Below are 26,760 nucleotides of genomic sequence, written 5' to 3' on the forward strand. Positions count from 1 at the left end.
GACCCCGATCCTCGGGGACTGAGACCCAACGGGTCATTTTCATTAAAACTTTATTGACTGGAGATTCCCAGTCTTGGGCATACAACCTGCCCGCTACCGATACTGCCTTGACCTCAGTAGAGGAATTTTTTAAGGCCATGGCTATAATCTACGACGACCCTGATCTTGCGGCATCCTCAGAGCGGAAGATCAAACTCTTACGGCAAGGCAGAGGGTCAGTCGAGGATTATGCGGCAGAGTTCCGTAGGTGGTCAGTCACCTCGAGATTTGATAATTTTGCCCTCATGGACTATTTCTTGTCTGGGTTGTCGGAAGAGGTTTCCGATCTTATGTTGACCGTACCCGAGCCCAAGACAGTTGACGAGGCCATTTCATCAGCCATTCGCGTAGATCGCAGGCTACGCCATCAGAGGCAGGCTAGGAGTAGTCACCGGGTCAGGGTGACTTCGTACGCTGTACCAGCTGTAGCATCCCCAGTAACCGCAACTCCGTCTGTCTCGTCCTCTCCGGCCTTGCCTCCACCAGAGCCAATGCAAATTGGTCGATCAAAACTGACCCAGGTGGAGCGGAGGAGGAGAATGACGGAACAACTGTGCCTATACTGTGCAGAGGCAGGGCATAGGGTGCGAAATTGCCCCAACAGGGCGGGAAACGGGTCTGCCTAGGAGTAGTGGGGGGTGACACCCTAGGCACACAAACTTCACCCCTTAAAGAGAAAAAATTGCTTCTCCCTTGTACTGTCACATGGGATGATAGGTCTGTTGCCACTGAAGCTTTCATTGACTCCGGCTCAGCGGCTAACTTTATGAATTTTGAGTTTGCTCAGGAGTTGGGTCTACTACTCACTCCCGTGAGACCCCCCCATTCAGGTTACGGCTGTTGACGATTCCCCTTTGCAGCGGAATTGTCCTCTGTCACAGACTCCGGTTGTGAAGCTCACCATAGGGGTATTACACGAGGAGCAGTTACAATTTTTTGTTTTACACATGTCCACCTCCACTATAATCCTAGGCATGCCTTGGTTGCAAGTCCACTCCCCGCAGATAGACTGGGCCACAGGACAGTTGACAGCCTGGTCACCTCATTGTTTCCAGCAGTGTTTGGGGAGACTAACATTGGGTTTAACTAAGGTACAGGTGGAGGGTATACCGGAGCAGTATTCGGATTATGCCGATGTGTTTTGTCCCAAGGCCGCGGATAAATTACCCCCGCATCGCCCATTTGACTGTCCCATTGACCTTCGTTCTGGTTGTATGCCTCCTCGAGGCCATTTATATAATTTATCTGGTCCCGAGAAACTTGCTATGCAGGAGTACATCCGTGAGAACTTAGCAAAGGGCTTTATTAGGCCATCCCGGTCACCCGCTGGGGCAGGCTTCTTTTTTGTTAAAAAGAAAGACGGGGGTTTACGGCCTTGCATTGATTATCGTGGCCTCAATAAAATCACGGTGAAGAATCGTTACCCGCTACCACTTATAGACGATTTATTCACACAAGTCACTGAGGCTAGGATATTTTCAAAATTGGATTTACGGGGGGCATACAACCTGGTGCGTATAAGGAGGGGCGATGAATGGAAGACGGCCTTCAATACCCCTGATGGGCACTACGAGTATAGGGTGATGCCTTTCGGCTTGTGCAATGCCCCGGCCGTCTTCCAGGAACTCATCAATGAGGTTTTTCGGGAGGTCTTGGGAAAGTTCGTCCTAGTCTATCTTGACGACATTCTAATTTTTTCTAACAACCTCCCGGAACACAGAACCCATGTCAGGATGGTGTTAGACAAACTGAGGCAGAATCGGTTATACGCCAAACTCGAGAAATGTATTTTTGAGGTCACGTCGGTGGCTTTTTTGGGGTATATAATCTCCACCTCAGGTCTGTCTATGGACCCTGCCAAGGTTTCCGCGGTCCTAGAATGGCCACAGCCGGTGGGGTTAAAATCATTGCAACGGTTCTTGGGGTTTGCGAATTATTATAGAAGGTTTATAAAGGGGTACTCCACAGTTGTCGCCCCTCTCACTAGCCTTACTAAAAAAGGGGCAGACACCACTCATTGGTCTCCCGAGGCCTTACAGGCTTTTTCTAAGTTAAAGGGGTTGTTCTGCTCAGCCCCCATACTCAGACATGTGGACACTTCCTTTCCGTTTATTGTTGAGGTAGACGCCTCGGAGATCGGGGTGGGGGCTGTGCTGTCCCAGCGTTCTGGTCTTCAGGGTAGACTACACCCGTGTGCCTATTTTTCTCGAAGGTTCTCTCCAGCAGAGAGAAACTACGACATAGGCAACAGGGAGCTCCTAGCCATCAAATTGGCCTTTGAAGAATGGCGTCATTGGCTAGAGGGAGCCGAGCACACGATCACGGTTTATACCGACCACAAAACCTAGAATACATCGAGGGGGCTAAAAGGTTAAGCCCGAGACAGGCTCGGTGGTCGCTATTTTTTTCGAGATTTACATTTTTGATCACATACACGCCAGGTAGTAAGAATACCAAGGCGGACGCACTTTCTAGGTGTTTTGAGCCGGAGACAGCACAGCCCTCTGTTTCCGAGACCATTGTCCCACGAAGTATGGTGTTAGCCGCCACCGAGACTTGGGAGGACTGGAAAGAGACTTTGAGTCCTTTTCAGCAGGATATCCCAGAAGGGAAACCAGACGGGGTGTTATTTGTTCCGTTACCACTCCGTTTTCAGATCTTGGAGATGGTCCATTCCCATAAGAATGCGGGACATCCGGGAGCGTCTAGAACGCAAGATCTCGTGGCCAGATGTGTATGGTGGCCTTCGCTGGCCGCCGACTGTAAGGAGTTTGTCAGGGAATGTGCGGTGTGCGCAAAAAGCAAGCCCTCCCGCCTGGCACCTGTAGGTACTTTACAGCCTTTGCCCACCCCGAGTGAGCCATGGACCCATTTGTCCATGGACTTTGTGGGAGAGCTTCCGAGATCTGAGGGCATGTCAGTTATTTGGGTGGTGGTTGACCGTTTTAGTAAGATGGCCCACTTCGTGCCTCTGAAAGGACTCCCCTCGGCCCAGGAACTGGCCGATTTATTTATCATCCATGTTTTCAGACTGCATGGCATCCCAGAAAACATAGTATCCGATCGGGGAGTCCAGTTTGTTTCGAAGTTTTGGAAGGCATTTTGTCACCTAATGGGCATGAAATTGTCATTTTCCTCGGGGTACCACCCGCAGACAAACGGCCAGACGGAGAGGGTCAACCAATCCTTAGAGCAATTTTTGAGGTGCTATGTTGCCGAGACACAGAGCGATTGGGTTAAATATATTCCTTATGCAGAGTTTGCCCACAATAACTTGAAGAGCTCTTCCTCAGGTTTCTGTCCATTTCAGATTGTGACAGGTAAATTGCCTAAATTCTCTCCTTTGCCAGTTGCATCCACTCCGTTCCCAGCTTTGGAGGCCTGGCAAAGGTCATTTAGAGACAGGTGGTGGACCATTAAGAATAATCTCGTTAAAGCATTTCAGAGTCAGAAAGGTCAGGCTGATAAGAGACGCTCGGTAGAGTGGAGATTTCAACCAGGAGATTTGGTTTGGGTGTCATCTCGTCACCTGACCCTGAAACAACCCTCTGACAAACTTGGTCCCAGGTTCGTGGGTCCATTCCCAGTTACTAGGAAGATCAACGATGTCACGTATACCGTGGATCTTCCCGCCAGCATGCGTGGAGTGAGGTCTTTCCACGTATCACTTCTCAAACCCGCAGCCCAGGTGGGTCCCACTCCTCCTCCTCCGGTGTTAGTCAATGCCCAACCCGAGTATGAGGTGGAGAAGATCATAGACTCACGTACTGTACAGAACTCGGTACAGTATCTCGTACATTGGAAGGGGCACGGCATTGAGGAGAGGCAATGGGTACCTGGGAACCGCATGCATGCGGATGAGTTAGTAAGGGAATTTCACGCTTCACATCCAGAGAAGCCTAGAAGGAGCTGTCCGGAGTCCACTCCTCGGGGGGGGGGGTACTGTGAGGAATCGCGGAAGAGCCGCCGCCATGAGCCAGTGGCGGGCGGCTCTTTCCGCATCACACGGAGAGGCAGCCGCCTCTTCACATCATGAGGCGGCTGCCTCCATGCAGCAGGTGGGGCAACGCGGCGAAACCGCCGCGTTGGACGCGGCGGTACGCGCACATGTCCCCGCAGCAGAGACACCGCTGAGCGGGGCTGCGGTGGCTGGGACCCGTAGTCCCACAGAGTTTAGAGTGACGCGCGCGCACTCAAGCAGGCCTTATGTCACCCGGGAGAGAGTCAGCTGATCAGGCAGGTCAGCTGACTCTTTACTCCGCTCCCCATTGGTCCAGCAATCTGGGAGGTGCAGGGGATGCTTAGGTGCATATATACTGCCGGCTGTTCACTCTTGCTTCGTCTGGCGTTGCGATCACACATGTGGGAGCACCCAGATCCGTAGTCAGATCCTCAAGTGTGCCGGGACCAGCAGGAGCTGTAATCCTACACTTAGATAGATTTTGATAGCTAAAGTACTAGTTTGATTGTGATTATTTGTTATGACTTTTGCCTGCCTCGACTATCCGCCTGAACTCTGACCTTGTACCTCGATATTTCTGATACTCTGTTGCCGAACCTCGGCTCGTTCCTAGACTCTGTTTCTGCCTCCTGATTTTGTACCCCGATATATCTGATACCCCGTTGCCGAACCCTGCCTGTACTTTGACTCCGCCTTTGCCTACTGTATTTGTACTTTATCTGTCCGTGTGTGTACGACCTGGCTTGTCCGACCTCGAGAACCGACCTCACGATTGGAGGCGGTTCCCAGTCCTGTTAGTGACACTTCTTCCTGAGTGTCACTCTCGGACTTTCCTTCCTACTGTCAGTCTGACTCCTCCCGTCTTGGAGAGCTCAGGTCTGCGGAAGGAATCCGTGCAGTTCTCCTTGCTGCACCCAGGCCTCGGCATTTTTGTGTTACTGTTACACCAAACACTACACTCTACTCAGGTGAACAGAGGTTAGCCAGTATATTGGATTATCGGTGATACTGCAGATCACATATAATCTGGTATACGTCTGTATTCCCCGTGACGCTGCAGGTCACCGGTAATAAGACCTCTCTGTGCTTCACCGATCGTTACAGATGATTTGAATTTGTAGTTAAGCGTGGCCTTTATTCAAAGTTAAATTTATTTTTTAATGTACGTGTGAACCCTCTAAGATTTTCTGTATTTCTCATGAGTGCAAGCTAAAATATCACCTGGTTTTCAAACCTAAAAGTAGATGAAGAAAACCTAATTAAACAAATTCAACTATAAAATTATTATATTTGGTCATCATGTGTTTTTTTTTCAGTGTATCTTACTTAGTAATGTTATCGTCATTAAATGTTTGGTTCATCTGAAGATAGATCACCAGCAAAATACCTTCCTTATCTCAAGCAACCTACGGTCTTTTGGATCTTCTTCAGCTATAGAGAACATGACAATGACTGTTATTTGGTCAACAAATCATAGTGGTGCTATCATGTCTCATCAACAGTGATGACTCATTTCAAAAATGTATCCCTAGACTGCTAAAAATACTGCAAAAAAATCTTAAATGGATTTACGCAGTTCTGTTTATTATTGGCAATCAGGAAGCTAGTAACATGAATTATCAAATGTGGATGTCAAAGCACTGCAGAAACACATCTATGTTAAACACTTTTAGCCACCAAATGCTACACTCTTCATAGTTCTATTTGTAGACACTAGTAGTCACTCGGATACTAATAAATGTGGTGGTTAGTGGGATAGCAACCGTGATAAAATAATATTTTTTTGTATTTAGTAGTTGGCAGCAATACATTATTATATCCCAGTTTTAGCAATATTTACTGGCATACATACATACAGACATACATAATATTTTAATGAGAGGCAATCAGAGAAGTTTAGTTACATAGTTACATAGTTATTTTGGTTGAAAAAAGACATACGTCCATCGAGTTCAACCAGTATAAAGTACAACACCAGCCTGCTCCCTCACATATCCCTGTTCATCCAGAGGAAGGCGAAAAAACCCTTACAAGGCATGGTCCAATTAGCCCCTAAAGGGAAAAATTCCTTCCCGACTCCAGATGGCAATCAGAAAAAATCCCTGGATCAACATCATTAGGCATTACCTAGCAATTGTAGCCATGGATGTCTTTCAACGCAAGGAAAGCATCTAAGCCCCCTTTAAATGCAGGTATAGAGTTTGCCATAACGACTTCCTGTGGCAATGCATTCCACATCTTAATCACTCTAACTGTAAAGAACCCTTTCCTAAATAAATGGCTAAAACGTTTTTCCTCCATGCGCAGATCATGTCCTCTAGTCCTTTGAGAAGGCCTAGGGACAAAAAGCTCATCCGCCAAGGTATTATATTGCCCTCTGATGTATTTATACATGTTAATTAGATCCCCTCTAAGGCGTCTTTTCTCTAGACTAAATAAACCCAGTTTAACTAACCTTTCTCGATAAGTGAGACCTTCCATCCCACGCATCAATTTTCGTCTCTGCACCTGCTCTAAAACTGCAATATCTTTTTTGTAATGTGGTGCCCAGAACTGAATTCCATATTCCAGATGTGGCCTTACTAGAGAGTTAAACAGGGGCAATATTATGCTAGCATCTCGAGTTTTTATTTCCCTTTTAATGCATCCCAAAATTTTGTTAGCTTTAGCTGCAGCTGCTTGGCATTGAGTACGATTATTTAACTCGTTGTCAATGAGTACTCCTAAGTCCTTCTCCAAGTTTGATGTCCCCAACTGTATCCCATTTATTTTGTATGGTGCTAGACCATTAGTACGTCCAAAATGCATGACCTTACATTTGTCAACATTGAATTTCATCTGCCATGTATGTGCCCATATAGCCATCCTATCCAGATCCTGTTGCAATATGACACTATCTTCCTGAGAGTTGATGATTCTGCACAATTTTGTATCATCTGCAAAAATAGCAACATTGCTCACTACTGCATCTACTAGGTCATTAATAAATAAATTGAAGAGCACTGGACCCAGAACAGACCCCTGTGGGACCCCACTGCTAACAGTCTCCCATTTTGAGTACGATCCATTGACCACAACTCTTTGTTTTCTGTCCATTAGCCAGTTCCCTATCCATGAACACAGACTCTTCCCCAGTCCTTGCATCCTCAACTTTTGCACCATACTTTTGTGGGGAACAGTGTCGAAGGCCTTTGCAAAGTCCAAGTATATCACATCTACAGCATTCCCTATATCCATATTAGCATTCACTACCTCATAAAAGCTGAGCATGTTAGTCAAACAGGACCTGTCTTTAGTAAACCCATGTTGATGCTGAGAAATAAGATTATTTTCTACTATGAAGTCATGTATAGTATCTCTTAGTAACCCCTCAAATAGTTTGCATACAACTGATGTTAAACTTACAGGTCTATAATTTCCTGGATCAGATTTTTTGCCCTTCTTAAATAATGGGAAAACGTGGGCTGTACGCCAATCCACTGGGACTCTGCCAGTTGCAAGAGAGTCACAAAAGATAAGATAAAGGGGTTTATCTATAACTGAACTTAATTTCCTTAGGACCCGAGGATGCATGCCATCCGGGCCAGGTGCCTTGTCTATTTTTAATTTATTTAGTCTTGCCTTCACTTCTTCCTGCGTTAAGTATTTAATATTACAGTTAGAAGATTGAGACTCTTCCGCCTCTGTAGTTTGCAACAATGCTGTTTCTTTTGTGAAGACAGAAGCAAAGAAAGCATTTAATAACTCTGCCTTACCTTGGTCATCCACCATTGAGTTCCCATCCTCATCCTTTAGGAGTCCTATACAGTCAACCTTTCTTTTTTTAGAGTTAATGTACTTGCAAAACTTTTTTGGGTTAGATTTGATATCCTTAGCGATTTGTTTTTCAGCTTCAATCTTTGCCTGCCTAATTTCTTTTTTACAATTTTTATTGCACTCCTTATAATTGCTTAGTGCAGCCTCGGTCCCCTCCTGTTTTAAGACCTTATAGGCATTCTTTTTCCTTTTCATTTTATCTTTAACCTTTCTATTCATCCATAGAGGCCTTTTTTTATTCCTAGACATTTTGTTTCCATATGGGATATACATACTACAGTATTGATTGAGTATAAGTTTAAAAGCTTGCCATTTCCCTTCAGTGTCCTCCCCTTGTAGTACATTATCCCAGTTCACCAAACTTAGTGCCTGCCTAATTTGAGTGAACTTTGCTTTTCTAAAATTCATAGTTTTAGTGGTCCTGCTGCCCCGTGGCCTATCAGTCACCAGATCAAACGTTATCATGTTGTGATCACTATTCCCAAATGTTCTTGAACCTGCACATTTGATACATTATCTGGTCTATTATAAATGATCAGATCCAGTAACGCATTCCCCCTAGTTGGTTCAGTTACCATTTGAGTCAAGTAATTGAAACTGTAAGCTTGAAATTGATGTTCTTTATTTACATGATATAAGGTAGTTTATTGTATTATGATGCAAGATGTGGGTGAAAACAATACAGCTATTACATTTCAGTTGTATTTATGCAAGTTCACATTGGGCTAAAACAATTCTCATTTACAATAACCACATAAGGAAGAGTGCAGTGAAACAAAATGTATGCCCTCTCTATAGCCATTTGCAACTATTTGAAAGTTAACATGGATTTCTTGCTAAGCACAAAAATGCAGTACAATTCGTACAAGGCAAGTATTCGGGAGGTAGGATGATTTCCCTGTCATTTTTTTGCAATAGAACATCTGTGTTGCAATTTAGGAACAGCATAAAGACTCATTTGTTTAATTTAACCATGTTTTAATGAATGCACAGTTCAAGAATATTATTGATTTTCTACTGTTCATTATGTGCTTTGGCAAGAACACAGTAGTCTTGCAAGCAAAGTCAGGGAAAATAGAGAAAAATAGTTCATGATTACTTAACGCATAAGCAAATGCCTTTAACTCATCCTTACAGTCCTCACTGTTTAAATGTATCTAACATATCTACAGTAGATTATAGTAGATATAGTAGATAGTGGATGTAACTCCACCTATGTCCACAGAGAGCCATGTAATAGCAAAAAATATGCAAATTTATGTATGTATTTATTGACAGTTAAAAAGGAATAAAGAGTAACATGAAGTATACCATTTTGCAAGTAATAATCAGTTGTTTCAAACTATTGCAAATTACAAAAGAAAAGAAACTATTATAAATTACAAAAAAAAAAAACTGTTGTAAATTACAAAAGGAGTAACAATCCATAATCTTAACCCCATAAGATTATGAATTGCTACTCCTAACGGATGATATATGCCTTTGGTGCATTAACACAATGTTGAGGCCCCTGTGAGCACCCAACCAAAGGCAGAGTAAACAGGTAAGTCAGGATTGAGAGGAGGAACTCTAATACACTGAAGTCAAGGGTCTTGAGTGGCAGTAGAAATATTGGTCAAGGAAAGACAAAAGGATTGAGAAAGGCAGTAGGCATATGCAGTCAATGGATAGGCAGAAGGTTAAGATAGGTGTCATACAAATCTAGTAAATGAGCAAGTCAGATGTTTTCAGTAGGCAGAATGTTGTTGGTAGCAGGTAGAAGGTCAAATCAGGTTGCAGGTAAAAAGTAGTTGTTAGAAGACATCAGGTTGTAGCAAGTGGCAGGCAGAAATGGAATCGGGACAAACAAGGGAGAGAATCTGGCTAAAGAAATGAAAATCAAGAATGCAAGAATTGCTAAAAACCCCATGGCGATAGTCAGAACTGACAGAAAAAGGAGTGGCTTTCAGTAGGAGGTTTTAATATATATTGGTAAATATGCACTTGGACAAACACCATTGCATAAAAATGCATGCCAGCTGGTGCCTGCGCAGTAGAGCGGCCCGATGGAGAGCCCAATCTGTGATTGGGATGTGATGTGAGAATCTTTTATCACTGTTCCCGTGTCTTCTGAGAGCTTGATACCATCACACAAGCTCTAAGACCCGACACTTCTGTGTTCTTCCGTGTTCTATTAATAGAAACATGGTCTCAGTACCACCATCTTGTGGCCAAAAAGTAAAAATACAACTAATTATACCAGTATACTGTTTTTCATAGGAAAGTTTATTATTTTATTTTATTACTTTTAACCCCTTCCAACCCTGTCCCATTGTTACAGAAATAAAACACTTGTTAAAAAAATTACATCATTTACATTTTTTTTACATAAATAGTTACCTTAGGTACTTTTCTAATATGGATGTCATGAGACATATATACGGTTAATTTTGCAAAAAAAAGTCTTGTAATAAGTGAAATAGTATTAAAAAAAATCCCTAAATGGAACAATGCTTCTTTATTTCCAGATAAAATATTATCATCATACATTGTACTAGGGACACAATTAAAATGTTGTAATAACCTGGACAAATTGGCAAATAAAATGCATGGGTTTTATGTATCAAAGTACATTTTATTTTAAAACTATAATGGCTGAAAGCTGAGAAATAATCATTTTTTTCTTTTTTTCCTTATTATTCCCTTTACAATGCATATAAAATAAAATAATTCATAGCAAATACTACCACCAAAAGAAAGCCTAATTTGTGGCAAAAAAAACCAATACATAGATGATTTCAGTGTAATAAGTAACAATAAAGTTATCGCTGAATGAATGGGAGGAGCGCTGAAATGTGAAAATTGTTTTGGTTTTTAAGGGAAAAAACCTGTGATTCTAAAGTGGTTAAAGAGGAACTGTCGCGAAAATCTTAAAATTTAACACACATACAAATAAGAAGTACATTTCCCCCAAAGAAAAATGAGCCATAAATTACTTTTCTCCTATGTTGCTGTCACTTACAATAAGAAGTAGAAATCTGTCGTTACCGACAGATTTTGGACTAACCCATCTTCTCATAGGGGGGTTCTCAGAGTTTTCTTTATTTTTAAAAGCACTTAGTAAATGGCAGTTGCTCCATCCAACTGCCAAAATAGTGTACCACAAGCAGGGAGGCTGGCCAGCATCTTTGTAGAAATCTTTTTCAGGGAATGTCTTTTTCAGGGACTAAAGGCCATGCTGAGAATCCCCTATGGAGAGATGGACTAGCCCAAAATCTGTCGGTAATGTCAGATTTCTACTACCTACTATGAGTGACAGCAACATAGGAGAGAAGTAATTTATGGCTCATTGTACTTCTTATTTGTATGAGTTTTAAATTTTAAGATTTTCACGACAGTTCCTCTTTTAGTATCCCTTTCACTTCCCATTGTCCAGTGTAGTATTTTCCAGATTTGCAGTGTGGTTATTATGTATTCCATATGTTAGGATATAGCATATAGGATGTCCACCAAGAGTTGCGTCCCTTATTTCTTCTTTTTTAACCAGAAATATTAACACGCTGTGACTCATTAAGGCACTGGTGGAATAAATGACAGCCAGGAGCTGAGTCCCTTTTTATTCTATTTATTATTATTTTTTTTATTTTTTTAATTATGGTAACACAAGAAGTTTTGTGACAAGTGAAATGACACTGTGAATCTGACAGCTTATTACAATTTTATCCACAATAATCTGAGTTATTGTTTATTTATGTTTTTATAAGTGATTAAAAAAATGGCTGCATGACATCGAGTGATACACTAATCAGATTAGTCTAAATATATATATATATATATATATATATATATATATATATATATATATATATATATATATATATATATATATTCTGTATATCTCCATGTAGTGGTATATTCATTTTTATGCATTATACAAAGGTTTACTTAAATTTTGCTTATTCATACAAAGCCCATGGGTGTTTTTGGTGAACTGTACACATGTTGGCATAAAACATGTTATAATCAGTGTGAGTATTGTACCCAGCATAATGTTAGTGATAATCATATGACTTTAGCAGCCTGAGAATGATGAGCTTGCATACTCAAATAGCTGAATCATTCTCTCTAGATCCAACACTTACAAGCAAGGCAAGCATCATTACAATGTGTATATACAATTGCAGGTAATCATACATTTGTAGAAGATGGCAAACATATCACTGTCTTATCTTTTCAGGGGTAAAATTGCATTATAATATTGTTAACGTATTCATTGCCTGACCTATTTAGAATGCTGAAATTCTTCCTTGTTTTAGACAACATAATTAAATTTTAAATGGAACATGATAAAGAAATTATACTTGAGATCTCTGGAGATTTAAATACCCTATTTGGCTCTTTACAAGAGTGTAGCGAAGGCATACTTTAAAATTTAATAATGTCCTGGCCTAAATTTTTTTCTATCTGTTTGGATTTTCTGCAGCTGCAGTGCAATCATATCCGACAGAAGGCTTTGGCACGATACATTACTACAGGCATTACCTCTAATAAATGGACAGAATGATTTTTTTTTCTAAAAGTACATTTAGCTTGGCTTGAGAAATCCATTAATCAAGTGGATATCACTGTCTACTGAATTTGTTAAGGGGAAAAAAAACTGTTAGGAAAATTGCCACTGGTGAATGGTGATATTATATGAAAAATAGATAAAAATTTAACGTAACACAGCATACTAAACCTACCGTATTTACTTTCGCTATTGTGTTTGATAGGCTCGTTCAGAGCAGTCTCATACAAACAAGTTATCACAATATGATGAGGGGTCTGTGTTGCAATTCATTGCCTAAAGGGGTATGTTTTAAGGTTCAACACCAAGCACAATTGTTCTTATAATCTGAATTTGTAAGTTGGCCACACACTGTATAGACTCTGGTAGATCAGAGTCTGATCAGAATCTTACTTATCTTTTTACTACACAGCAGCTATAAATATTAGACAGGATTTAAAGGGGACCTGAACTCAGAACTTCCTCTCTGCTCTAACAGATATGCAACAGCATAATAACCTTTAAAGGGAACATAAACTGAGAAGGATATGTATTTTTCCTATTAAAATAATACCAGTTGCCTGACTCTACTGCTGATGCTGTGCCTCTTTAAAGGTTCCCTTTAAAGAAAAAAAAAATTCTTTGTTTCAGCTGATACAAAACCTACAATAAATCTGCAGTGTTTCTACTTGCTGCTTTCATTGAAGCAGACATATTGTTAACATCCTGTGCTTTCAAATAAGCGTATCTGTCGTGGCTGACACAGCTGAAGGATCAAATTAAAACGTGATTAGACATAGATAAGTGGCACTTAGACAGGCTAAACTCTATTAATACATACAGGGTGCATTTCTTTCTGTTTTCCTTCTGTCTTGTGCAAGTGTTCAGGTCCACTTTAAGCAGACATCATGTCTAATTTCAATATGCTGACAGCCTGACACTACTGCTCCCACTTTGCAGATCCACACTCCTAGTGACATCTATATTCTAAAGAACAGACTTGTTTAAACAATATTTTCAATACTTTCTAAGCCACTTGGTGTGTGTGTGTGTGTGTGCGTGCGTGCGTGCGTGCGTGCGTGTGTGTGTGTGTGTCCGGATATGTCCCCTTCTGTCTCCCTGTATTTGTCCATGGCACTGATTGGATGCTGCATAAAGCCCTGAAAGATGGTGCGCAAACTTCTGCCCTGTGAAATGTAGCATGCACTACCAACTGGTTTTATCAATATTTCCAAATATTAATTTGGACGTTTGCTATGTTTTGGTAAATTTTGTTAGGTTTAATGATTTTATCAAAACTGACATCTAATCTATTTTTAAAAAATGCTCAGCGTATGGCTAGTCTTAGGCTTCAATAATAGAGTTGGTTTAAGGATCCCTCCTGTAGCGTGTTCTGTTCATTGCAGTGGAGCTGCAAACGGACAGTCCTGGCTTATATGCTTGTATTCGGTTGTGCATTCGCAATAAGTCTCATTGTCATTTGCAATCACTCTGCAGTTCTGGGCAGCTCAGGATGCTGTCATCATTCCGCCAATTGCTTGTTGGCCAGATAGCCCTGGATTTCCTGCATGCATGTTGTTACATTGTTACATAATACTGCATGTATTTCTTATGAGAGTCCTTTGCATTCACAGCCAGCTAGCAAATGGTAATCAAGCCATATCAGGATTGAATGATTACCATTGAGCTGTGTGGGAATTTGCATACTGCCAGCATAAAAGTCTGCCTCCCATTTCATACTGGCCTGACATAGCGTTCAGCTCTGATCTGGGAATAAAAAGTGCAAGTGGCTATTACACCAAGGTGTTCTGCTTTAAAAGTTTATCATTTTAGAAATAATAGTAGAAATACATTTAAACAAGGTGTAAGTAATTTGGTCAAAATCAAATAAGAATACATATAAATCAACATAAAAGCGGGCTAGTCTGGATTCTACACCTATGAAGTATTACAATTGTTAGCACTGGGGAATTAATTGCTATATTTTTAATTCTCTATTGCGTTCTGTTTTAAAAACCACAATCTTGATTCCATGAATAAAGGTAAATAAACAATAATTTTATAAGCTAATGTAACAATATCCAGGCATAAAATGTTGTTTATATGCAATTAAACCTTTATATATTGAATGAAGATGGATGTTTTACACTATTATTTAATGTACCATAGTTTAGGAAATGTTCTAATGTTTAGAAGTGATTGTAAGGAGCAATTACTGACCAAGTCAGATTGCACAAAGCATGGCCATTCATCATCTCTGAAGTGCTTCATTGTGCTGTCCTCAAGGTTTTAGGCACGGGATGATGTTAATGTAGTCCAATGACATTTTCACAATGTTGATATGCAAGGCAAAATTTGAATTTACATTATCACTATATTGTTACCATTGTAACATATAATTTGCATATCAAAATTAGTTGCCATTGCTAAACAGTGGGCAACAAGGGAATATGCACCATAGAAACTATTATTAAAATGTGATCCTAATTAAAAGAAAGAATAAAAGAGAACAATAAATTATAGAAAAAAATATTCAAATACATGTTACCATAGTGTTCAAGTGCAACAAACAAGCATTAGATAAAATAAAACAACATTTGCAAAATACAGACACAAACACACACACGCATGCACGCACACACACGCACGCACACAACACGCGCACACACACACACAGACACGCACACACATACACGCACGCACGCACACACACGCACGCACACAACACACACACACACACAGGCATGCACGCACAAACACACACACACACACAACACACACGCAGGCACACACACAACACACGCATACACGCACACACAAGCATGCACGCACACAACACACACGCACGCATGCACACAAAACACCCACACACAGTGTTGGGTATATTTATATTTTCTTTTCTCTTGAAGAGGCTTGACTTTCTAGACTTGAATAAGACAGAACTCACATATAGTGAAAAGCACATATTCATTCATAGTCATATAGGATGAAAAGTAGCCATATAATTTACTTAATAGCTGGTGGCTTGTACTATGCTGCATGGGGCAGAAGTGCAGAAGCCGTCCCTCTGGAGGTCATGTGCGCACCATTCACAGCCAATCACTGCAGAATTAAGACAGTACAAAAGGACCATTGATCTCACCCATTAAAATCAATAAAATCCCACATACTTGTCTGATCTGCTGTCAGTGTCACCTGAGTGCTGGTAGTAGAAATAGGGCCAGTTCCACATAAACCATTCATGCACCTCAACAAATTGAGCCAATACTCCCTATGTAAGTTGCCTGGGCTAGGGTGAAAGTTCTTGGTGTGTAGATAGACAGTATCAATCTAAGCCTTATGCCATGTGCTAAAGATAATACAACTGATCTCACCCAGTCCCTGTGTCACCAACTCTCTTGTGGGGGTTGTTGTTGAGAGCTCTCAGTCTGCAGGGCACCCCCTATTCAAGTAGGTCCAGTCACTAAGTCTTGAGCAGGGTTATCCAATTGTGCATATTCTGTCTCAGCTTGGTGTCCCGAATAAGAACCAAAGAGTGTTCAGCCCGGGAGCACTCCCTCTGTGGCTGGTGGCCAGATGGGAACCCTCCAAACAAGCTTGTTTCTTTCTTAAATTTCCAACAGAAAACTTCTGAAGAATTATTATAGGACTTCATTGTCCTATAGAGCTGAGTATTGCAAAACTTTAGAGAACAGAATAGTTTGCTTACCTGTAGTGCCCAAATATTCAAGATCTCCTACGTATTTCCAAAGCTGTGCTGACATCAAGAACAATTTCTCTTCTGATGCAATCCTTGAAAAGATAACATAGTAATATTTGAGTTGCTCCCATGTAATAGTGCATTGCAGCCTGGAAGACCTGTCTAAAATGAGATTGGTGATTACGCTGGAATTTACCCTGCTAAGCAAGTACAGAGCCTCTGTATTTCTCCCATTGTGTTTATTAGAGTAAATGGTTATACTAAACTACTGGAACATGGAGTGTGAAGATGTTTCCTGACCCCTGAAGAACTAACAGTATTGAAAGGCAGTGGATACATTGTACTCAAATGGAAATTCTGTGCTATTTTATGGTTGAATTGCACAACAAATTGTAGTGGTTATCTTGGAAATATGGTGTTCTCAGCATTTATTCTTTAGGATCAAAAGTACTTGAGGTGTCTAGTTAGGACCAATATGCGTTTTTGTATCACAACAAAGAAAAAATATATATACATACATTTATTCATTTATTTAGTAAGACTTTTTCTTTATAAAAAGAAGAGCAAGAGGTATAGAAATAGATTCTTAAATAAGATGCATAAACAAGTTTCCTATTGCTTGGTTTATGAGCGTTAAACATATGTATGTTATGTGTTAGTTATTTTGTGTTTCAAAAGTAGCAGATTTGGGAAAGGGCTTGAATAGACCCAGCCAGCTGCAGCTGCATATCAAGCAGTAGCAGATTTGGGAAAGGCTTGGTTAGATTCATCAAGTTGCATGCATTAGCCAGCAATAACTAGCAACATTCATTACAAAAGGTAAGGGGAGCACAAGCATGTCCATGCACCATGACCTACAGCTCCGGGCCGCCCATGAGGTGAGGTGGGTTCCTCAGGTGGCAGAAGTAGAGGGGGGCGCTCGCCTGGCTATGGGTGGGGGGCCGCCGAGCTGGAGGGGTAGCAGCCAGGAAGGAGGAACAGCGGGCACAGCGGTGTGGAGGAGGGTCAGACCCCCCTCCCTCACCTGGGGCTCCCCCGTCTGCCCTGAAAGTTACCCCCTTGGCTGATATGTGAGTCAGTGGAGCAGGTTGTGTTACTGGCAGAGGAGCATAAGGATCTTACACTAGTAAACCTGCTCTTGCCATCTAGCTTCCTGCTGCTTCCGTGCCCCCATCCCCTGCAATATGGTGTGCATAGTGCACTGCACAAGACTACCTTTATTCCCTGGCTTGTGGAGCAGAGCATGCAAGCAACGTGTCACCGGTGCAATAATCGGGGATTCTTCTTGTGTGGCAATTGCTGTGTCACATATCTATGATGCCATCCAGTGGCATCTTGAGACACAGCTGTATCACCATTGGGGCACATCTGGCTACTTTGGAGGGGCTTTACTGGAAAGGGGGCTTATATGCGGGCTAATGAATTTTTCATGATTTCTGAGGAAAAAGTGGGTACCTTGGCTTATACGGATTGGCTTATATGTGAGTATATACAGTATGTGTTGTGCTCATGATGTTACCACATAAATTTGGCTATGCAGTTTAAAATTCCTAAGCTTTGTACTATTTAAAATAAGATCAGTTTAAATGGTGATATTTGTTTCTTTTCTTACCTGACTTAAGCCTAGTAGACACAATGCAATTTTTCACCGGATGGACAGATCAATCTGAAGCTAGAAATGTAGCCTGTAACTCTCAACACTGCATACTTCCACCTAAATACTGCAATAAACACAAGAGTCACAGCGCCAGTAACAACAATCACTATACCGTATATTAAAGAATGGCACTTTGACTCAATAGGTTGTGGAAAGATATAAATGGTTAAATTATTGAAATCTAAATGGTGCATACTCCAGATAGAAAAACATAAAAGCATTTAAAATAATGGTAGCACTCCACACACTACCATGCACTCCTGCATTCAGTCCCAGGCTCACCACACCTAAAGGTACTGGTACCAGAAAATACTAATTGAATTGGCCTCTTCAGAGAGGGGGAGACAGCAGGATGGACTTGTTGTGCCGTTTGCTCATTAAATAATAGCCATATACCCAGATAACTCAAGTGACCTCAGAATGATTCCTTGCCTACTTATTGAGATATAACGGAGGTTCCCCTCAAATGTATATCTCTCCAAGGAGCACGAAAACCTTAGCCTGTACGCTTGGTTCCTGTATGTTGTGGGCTTGGTCCTGGAATGCACCTAGACTCACACAAGGTAGTCCTGCACACCTATGCTTTGCACCCACCTTACGCAGGCTTCATCAGGGTGTACATAGCAGGTGACTGGAGCGTGCACCTATGATCTTAGGGAAGCCAGGCTAGGTGGGCATCCAAATAGCTCCCGATCAATCATGCAAACACTTTCCCATTGAGAACTACCCAAAATTGATCATGTTAAAAATTGGGATCTGATCAGACTGGTCGGAATTGATTGGATCGAAAACTACCAATACTGTGCCAACTGTTACAAATCGTTAAAACCTAATTTTCTTGCACTACATGGCTACATTTTTTGCTCTTTATATATTCACATAAATAGTATTACAGTGAAAGGCCCATTATCCATCACCAATGAGGATTGGCTGATGCCGGAGAGGTGTAGTTTTTGCTTGCTTGAGAGTCAATGTTAAAAATAGGCCTAGCTAAAAAACAGTATTATACCCCACATGGTATACTTACTAGGGATGTGTGAGAAAACGCGGAAGCACCGCCGCATGCACTTCTGGCAAGGCGGCGGATTCTGCGTCCAGCGTGACTACTGATGTATGTGCTCACTCGTCTTTGTGTCTACCTGAACGCAGAGGAACCGCCGCATGCGCGGGCGGCATGGCGGCAGATTCCGCGTGCAGCACAGTGGGCATTTCACAGCAGGGTTCTGGTGTGGCTGGGAGCTGTAGTCCACATAGGTTTAGGTGGACATGCACGCGCGCTGAGAGGAAGAGCTTTATACCAGTCAGTGGGGGATCAGCTGACCAGGCTGGTCAGCTGACGCCAGAAACGGTTTCCATTGGTCCAGCACTTGGGGGAGGTGCTGGAGAGCGCTGAACTATATATATTGGTGGCTGGGCATTTGCTGGTCGTCTGCCGTTGTGATCACTACGTGGTAGCACTAAGACCTTGTCTGTATCTGTGTTAATAGACCAGTTTCCAAAGGTGTTGATGGCCAAGGATCTCACACCTTAGCCTAGGAATTCTGTTATTATCTGTATTGTTATCTAGACCAGTTTCCCAGGTGTTGACGGCCAAGGAACTCACACCTTAGTCTAGGAATTCTGTACCATCTGTATTATTCGTATTATCTAGTCTAGTTCCAGGAGTGTGAGAATCTTGGAGCTCACACTCAAGTCTAGGCATTGTTGATTATCTGTTATGACTTTCTGCATTCCTGACCATTTTCCTGATCTCTGATTTTGTACCTTTGTCTTTCAGATTCTCTGTTGCCAAAACTCGGCTATTCACGGGATTCTGAATCTGCCTACTGTACTTTATCTGTCCGTGTGTTAACAACCTGGCTTTTCTGACCTCGAGAACTATCTCTCCTGTTAGGAGATAGTACACAGATCTGTCAGTGACACTTCTCTTGGTGTCACTCACGTTCTGTCCTTCCCACTCGCAGTCTGACTCCTCCCCTGGGAGAGTTCAGTCTACGGAAGGAACCAGTTGCCAAGCAGGATTCCTATCTGCTCTTGCACCTGCCTTCAGGGTGTGCTCCTCAAAGTATTACTGTTGCACCAAAACACTCTTGTCACTCAGGTGTCCACAGGTTAGAGATATATCTGATTATCGGTGATACTGCAGATCATCAATAATCGGGTATATTCTGTATTCTCGGTGATACTGCAGTTCACCGGTAATCAGACCCTCTCTGTGTTACACCGATCGTTACATAAACATAAAATGTGTGTGTGTGTGTGTGGGGGGGGGGGGGGGTTGTAGTCAATATGCCAATTTTATTGACATTTTAAGTTTACATACAAGACAAGACAAATAACATTTATATCGCACTTTTCTCCTGGCGGACTCAAAGCACCAGAGCTGCAGCCACTAGGACGCGCTCTATAGGCAGTAGCAGTAGATTCATGACTACCTGAGTCTCCTCTCTGTGTTACACCGATCGTTACAGGATGGTCGCTGGATGCCGTGGAATTAAGAATTCCGTGATTCCTGCCGGAATTTGGTGATTCCGTTCCGTTGTGACGGAACAGAATTGCTATATCACTATGACGGTATTTCCTTGCACCTGCCTTCAGGGTGTGCTCCTCAAAGTATTACTGTTGCACCAAAACACTCTTGTCACTCAGGTGTCCAGAGGTTAGAGATATATCTGATTATCGGTGATACTGTAGATCATCAATACTCTGGTATATATCTGCATTCTCGGTGATACTGCAGATCACCGGTAATCAGATCCTCTCTGTGTTACACCGATCGTTACAGAACGGCAGACCAAACTCAAATGGACGCACTCACAGCCCGTCTGGGTACCCTCACCACTGCGGTGGAAGATATCAACCGGGTACTGGGCAGTCACCAGACGCAACTTAATGCATTGTCTGGGTCTGTTCATGCCGTACAGACGGCTGTGAATGATGTGCGATCTCCTCTTAGCACAGACATACGTATGCCCGTACCGGAAAGGTTTTCTGGTCACAGATCTGATTTCCAAAATTTTAGGAGTAGAGTGTTGTCATACTTTGAGTTAAGACCCAATACATCAGGAACCATTACTCAAAGAATCACGTTTATTAAGACCTTGTTATCAGGCGATTCCCAGACCTGGGCATATAGTCTCCCCGACGTTCACAAAGCCATGACCTCTGTGGAGGAATTTTTTAATGCTATGGCCATAATTTACGACGATCCGGACATTGCCTCGACTTCTGAGCGGAAGCTCAAATTATTGCGTCAAGGCAAGGGTTCGGTGGAGGATTATGCAGCCGAATTTAGGAGGTGGTCAGTGTCTGCCAGGTGGGACACATATGCATTACTCGATTGTTTTTTGTCAGGGCTTTCAGATGAGGTTTCAGAGCTCATGTTAGGCCAACCTGAACCTAGGTCCATTGATGAAGCCATTGCATCTGCCATCCGAATTGATCGCCGTCTGCGCTATCATAGGCAGACCCGTGGAAGAAGTACTGTAAAAATTGTGTCTCATGCTGCACCTCCAGTGATTCCACCTCCAGTAATTCCACCTTCACCCGCTTCGCCTCCATCTGAGCCTATGCAGATTGGTCGGTCTCGTTTGTCTCAGGTGGAGCGGAAGCGCAGGTTGTCTGAACAGTTGTGTCTCTACTGTGCAGAGGGGGGTCATAGGGTGCAAAATTGTCCCAAGAGGTCGGGAAATGCTACTGCCTAGGTGTACTCAGGGGTCAGGCCCTAGGCGCTCAGTTGGTACCCCTCAATGACGAGCGACTTCTTCTCCCTTGTACTATTTCTTGGGAAGATAAGTCTGAAGTTACTGAGGCCTTCATTGACTCAGGCTCAGCAGCTAATTTTATGGATTTTGAGTTTGCTAAAAAATTGGGTATTCCGGTCACGCCGATAAACCCACGTATTCAGGTTACGGCAGTGGATGACTTCCCTCTGCAGGGAAACAGTCCGCTGTCTCAGACATTGGAAGTAGGAATTACTATCGGGGTGTTACATTTTGAAAAGTTACAGTTTTTTGTGTTACATATGGCCACCTCCACGATTATTCTCGGTATGCCTTGGTTACAGGTGCACTCACCTCAGATCAATTGGGCCACCGGTCAGCTAACCAGCTGGTCTCCCCACTGTTTTCAAAACTGCCTAGTGAAGGTAACATTGGGAGAGACTAAGGTTCATGTGGAGGGTGTGCCAGATCAGTACTCAGATTTTTCGGACGTATTTTGTGCCAAGTCAGCCGACAAACTTCCCCCACACCGCCCTTTTGATTGTCCTATTGATCTCCATTCAGGTTGTATGCCCCCTAGAGGCCACCTCTATAACTTGTCTGGGCCAGAAAAATTGGCCATGCAGGAATACATTCGTGAGAATTTAGCCAAGGGGTTCATCCGGCCTTCTCGGTCACCTGCTGGAGCAGGGTTCTTTTTTGTAAAGAAGAAAGATGGAGGTCTTAGGCCGTGCATTGATTATAGAGGCCTGAATAAGATTACGGTAAAAAATCGCTATCCGTTGCCGCTGATTGATGATTTATTTACTCAGGTCACCAATGCCCAGATTTTTTCTAAACTAGATTTACGAGGGGCATACAACCTGGTACGGATCAGAGAGGGCGATGAATGGAAGACGGCCTTCAACACACCCGACGGGAATTACGAGTACCTGGTGATGCCCTTCGGTTGTGTAACGCCCCGGCCGTCTTTCAGGAACTTATTAACGAGGTGTTTAGAGAGATCTTGGGGAAGTGTGTCTTGGTATATCTTGACGATATACTAATTTTCTCGTCCAACCTCTCGGAACATAGAGTTCATGTCCGGCTGGTTTTGCAGAAACTGAGACAAAACAGATTATATGCCAAACTGGAGAAGTGCATTTTCGAGGTGACATCAGTCGCGTTTCTGGGGTACATAACTTCTACCTCGGGACTTTCTATGGACCCTGCCAAGGTCTCGGCTGTTCTGGAGTGGCCCCAGCCAGTGGGGTTGAAGGCTCTCCAGAGGTTTTTAGGGTTTGCGATTACTATAGAAGGTTCATAAAGGGGTACTCCATGGTCATCTCGCCCCTAACCTCTCTCACTAAGAAGGGGGCGGATACTAATCACTGGTCCCTGGAAGTACAGACTGCATTCTCCACTCTGAAAAAGTTGTTTTGTACCGCACCCATTTTGAGACACGTGGACATTTCCTATCCCTTTGTGGTGGAGGTAGATGCCTCAGAGGTTGGGGTAGGGGCTGTGCTGTCTCAACGCTCGGGGTTACAGGGCAGATTACACCCGTGTGCCAACTTTTCACGTAGGTTTTCACCCGCAGAGAAAAACTACGATATAGGCAATAGAGAGCTCCTTGCCATCAAGTTAGCCTTTGAGGAGTGGCGTCATTAATTGGAAGGAGCAGAACATACTATTACAGTCTACACTGATCACAAAAACCTGGAGTATATCGAGGGAGCTAAGACATTGAGCCCCCGACAGGCTCGGTGGTCACTTTTTTTTTCAAGATTTAGATTTGTACTTACGTATACCCCGGGTAGTAAAAACATCAAGGAAGATGCCTTGTCACGATGTTTTGAGCCAGAGACAGCACAGCCCTCAGACCCAGAGACCATCCTCCCACAAAGAGTGGTTTTGGCAGCCACAGAGACTTGGGGGGACTGGACAGAGACATTGAGCCCCTTTCAGCAGGACGTTCCTGAAGGGAAGCCTGAGGGAGTTATGTTTGTGCCACAACCATACCGTCTGCAGATTTTGCAAATTTTCCACTCTCACAATAACTCTGGTCATCCCGGCGCCACCAGAACACAGGATCTTGTCGCAAAATGTGCATGGTGGCCTTCCTTGGCATCTGACTGTAAGGAGTTTGTGAGAGAGTGTGCAGTGTGTGCTAGGAGTAAGCCCTCCCGTCTGGCAACTGTGGGAACATTGCAGCCTTTGCCCACCCCGAGTGAACCATGGACCCATTTGTCCATGGATTTTGTGGGGGAACTCCCGAGATCTGAGGGCATGTCGGTCATTTGGGTGGTAGTCGATAGATTTAGCAAAATGGCCCATTTCGTGCCCCTGAAAGGACACCCCTCGGCTCAGGAGTTGGCCGATTTTTTTATCAGGCACATCTTTCGGCTGCATGGCATTCCGGAAGATATAGTGTCTGATCGGGGAGTCCATTTCATTTCGAAATTTTGAAAGGGCATTTTGTCAACTTTTGGGCATGAAGCTGTAATTTTCGTCAGGCTACCACCCACAGACCAATGGGCAAATTGAGAGAGTCAATCAGTCCCTGGAGCAGTTTCTCAGGTGCTATGTGGCAGAGGCTCAGACTGACTGGGTCAAGTTCTTGCCCTTTGCGGAATTTGCGCACAATAACCTGAAAAGGTCTTCCTCTGGGTTATCGCCATTCCAGGTGGTGACAGGGAAATTGCCCAAGTTCTCTACTTTGCCAGTGGCTTCAACTCCGTTTCCGGCCCTGGAGGCCTGGCAGGAGTCCTTTAGGGACATATGGGGAATGGTGAAAAGGAATTTGGAGAAGGCTTTTTGTAACCAGAAGGGGCAAGCTGATAAGAGACGCTCCATTGAGTGGAAGTTCCAGCCAGGGGACTTGGTATGGGTGTCCACACGTCACTTGGCTCTGAAGCAACTCTTGCCTAAGTTGGGACCAAGATATGTGGGTCCTTTTCCGGCCGTCAGGAAGATCAACAACGTCACTTATGCCCTTGATCTTCCTGCCAGCATGCGTGGCGTAAGATCGTTCCATGTGTCCCTCCTCAAACCGGCCGTGCATACTGATTCCACTCCTCCACCGGTGATGGTGGACGATCAACCGGAGTAAGAAGTGGAAAAAATATTAGACTCCCGTATTGTACAGAACTCAGTGCAGTACTTGGTGCACTGGAAGGGTTATGTTATGGCACTGAGGAAAGATCCTGGGTACCTGACAGTCGCATGCATGCTAACGAGTTGAAAAGGGAATTTCATGCCCTGCACCCTGAGAAGCCGGGTAGGAGCTGCCCGGAGTCCACTCCTCGGGGGGGGGGGGGTGTTTACTGTGAGAAAACGCGGAAGCACCGCCGCATGCACTTCTGGCAAGGCGGCGGATTCCGTGTCCAGCGTGACTACTGATGTATGTGCTCACTCATCTTTGTGTCTGCCTGAACGCGGAGGAAACGCCACATGCGCGGGCGGCATGGCGGCGGATTCCGCGTGCAGCACAGCGGGCATTTCACAGCAGGGTTCTGGTGTGGCTGGGAGCTGTAGTCCACATAGGTTTAGGTGGACGCGCGCGCACGCTGAGAGGAAGAGCTTTATGCCAGTCAGTGGGGGATCAGCTGACCAGGCTGGTCAGCTGACGCCAGAAACGGTTTCCATTGGTCCAGCACTTGGGGGAGGCGCTGGAGAGCGCTGAACTATATATACTGGTGGCTGGGCATTTGCTGGTTGTCTGCCGTTGCGATCACTACGTGGTAGCACTCAGACCTTGTCTGTATCTGTGTTATTAGACCAGTTTTCAAAGGTGTTGATGGCCAAGGATCTCACACCTTAGCCTAGGAATTCTGTTATTATCTGTATTGTTATCTAGACCAGTTTCCCAGGTGATGACGGCCAAGGAACTCACACCTTAGTCTAGGAATTCTGTACCATCTGTATTATTCGTATTATCTAGTCTAGTTCCAGGAGTGTAAGAATCTTGGAGCTCAAACTCAAGTCTAGGCATTGTTGATTATCTGTTATGACTTTCTGCATTCCTGACCATTCTCCTGATCTCTGATTTTGTACCTTTGTCTTTCTGATTCTCTGTTGCCAAAACTCGGCTAATCCCTGGATTCTGAATCTGCCTACTGTCCCTGTACTTTATCTGTCCGTGTGTTAACGACCTGGCTTGTCCGACCTCGAGAACTATCTCTCCTGTTAGGAGATAGTTCACAGATCTGTCAGTGACACTTCTCTTGGTGTCACTCACGTTCTGTCCTTCCCACTCGCAGTCTGACTCCTCCCCCGGGAGAGTTCAATCTACGGAAGGAACCAGTTGCCAAGCAGGATTCCTATCTGCTCTTGCACCTGCCTTCAGGGTGTGCTCCTCAAAGTATTACTGTTGCACCAAAACACTCTTGTCACTCAGGTGTCCAGAGGTTAGAGATATATCTGATTATCGGTGATACTGCAGATCATCAATAATCGGGTATATTCTGTATTCTCGGTGATACTGCAGTTCACCGGTAATCAGACCCTCTCTGTGTTACACCGATCGTTACATAAACATAAAATGTGTGTGTGTGTGTGTGGGGGGGGGGGGGGTTGTAGTTAATATGCCAATTTTATTGACATTTTAAGTTTACATACAAGACAAGACAAATAACATTTATATCGCACTTTTCTCCTGGCGGACTCAAAGCACCAGAGCTGCAGCCACTAGGACGCGCTCTATAGGCAGTAGCAGTAGATTCATGACTACCTGAGTCTTCTCTCTGTGTTACACCGATCGTTACAGGATGGTCGCTGGATGCCGTGGAATTAAGAATTCCGTGATTCCTGCCGGAATTTGGTGATTCCGTTCCGTTGTGACGGAACAGAATTGCTATATCACTATGACGGTATTTCCGCGGAAAAATGGGAAATTCAGCGGAATTTCAGGGAATGCAAATTTTTTTCCCACCGAACTGATTTCTGCCTAATAAGAACAATTTCTGCTCGACAGACTTCCTTATTTCCTCCCACCTCCTCTGGAGGAGGAGGGTCTTGTCTTCCAGATAATTGTAGGATTTCAAAAGCCAGCTTACATACATTGGCCGGGAATCGAAGTCAGGTCTAGTGCTTGGTAGGCAGCTCTCCTCACCACTATACCACCACCAACACTACATGCTGAAGCCAGCCTTGCATTATGATATATCCAAGAGAAAAATTAGCTTGTTTAGGGAGTTGTAGGATGTCAAAAGCCAACTTACATACATTGGCCAGAAATCGAACCCAGGCCTACCGCTTGGTAGGCTGCTATCCTAACCATTATACCACCAACACAACACACTACAATGCTACATGCTGAAGCCAGCCTAGCATGTACCATTATGATATATCCAAGAGAAA

The sequence above is a fragment of the Hyperolius riggenbachi genome, chromosome 3, assembly GCF_040937935.1.
Source record: "Hyperolius riggenbachi isolate aHypRig1 chromosome 3, aHypRig1.pri, whole genome shotgun sequence".
Taxonomy (NCBI): Eukaryota; Metazoa; Chordata; class Amphibia; order Anura; family Hyperoliidae; genus Hyperolius; species Hyperolius riggenbachi.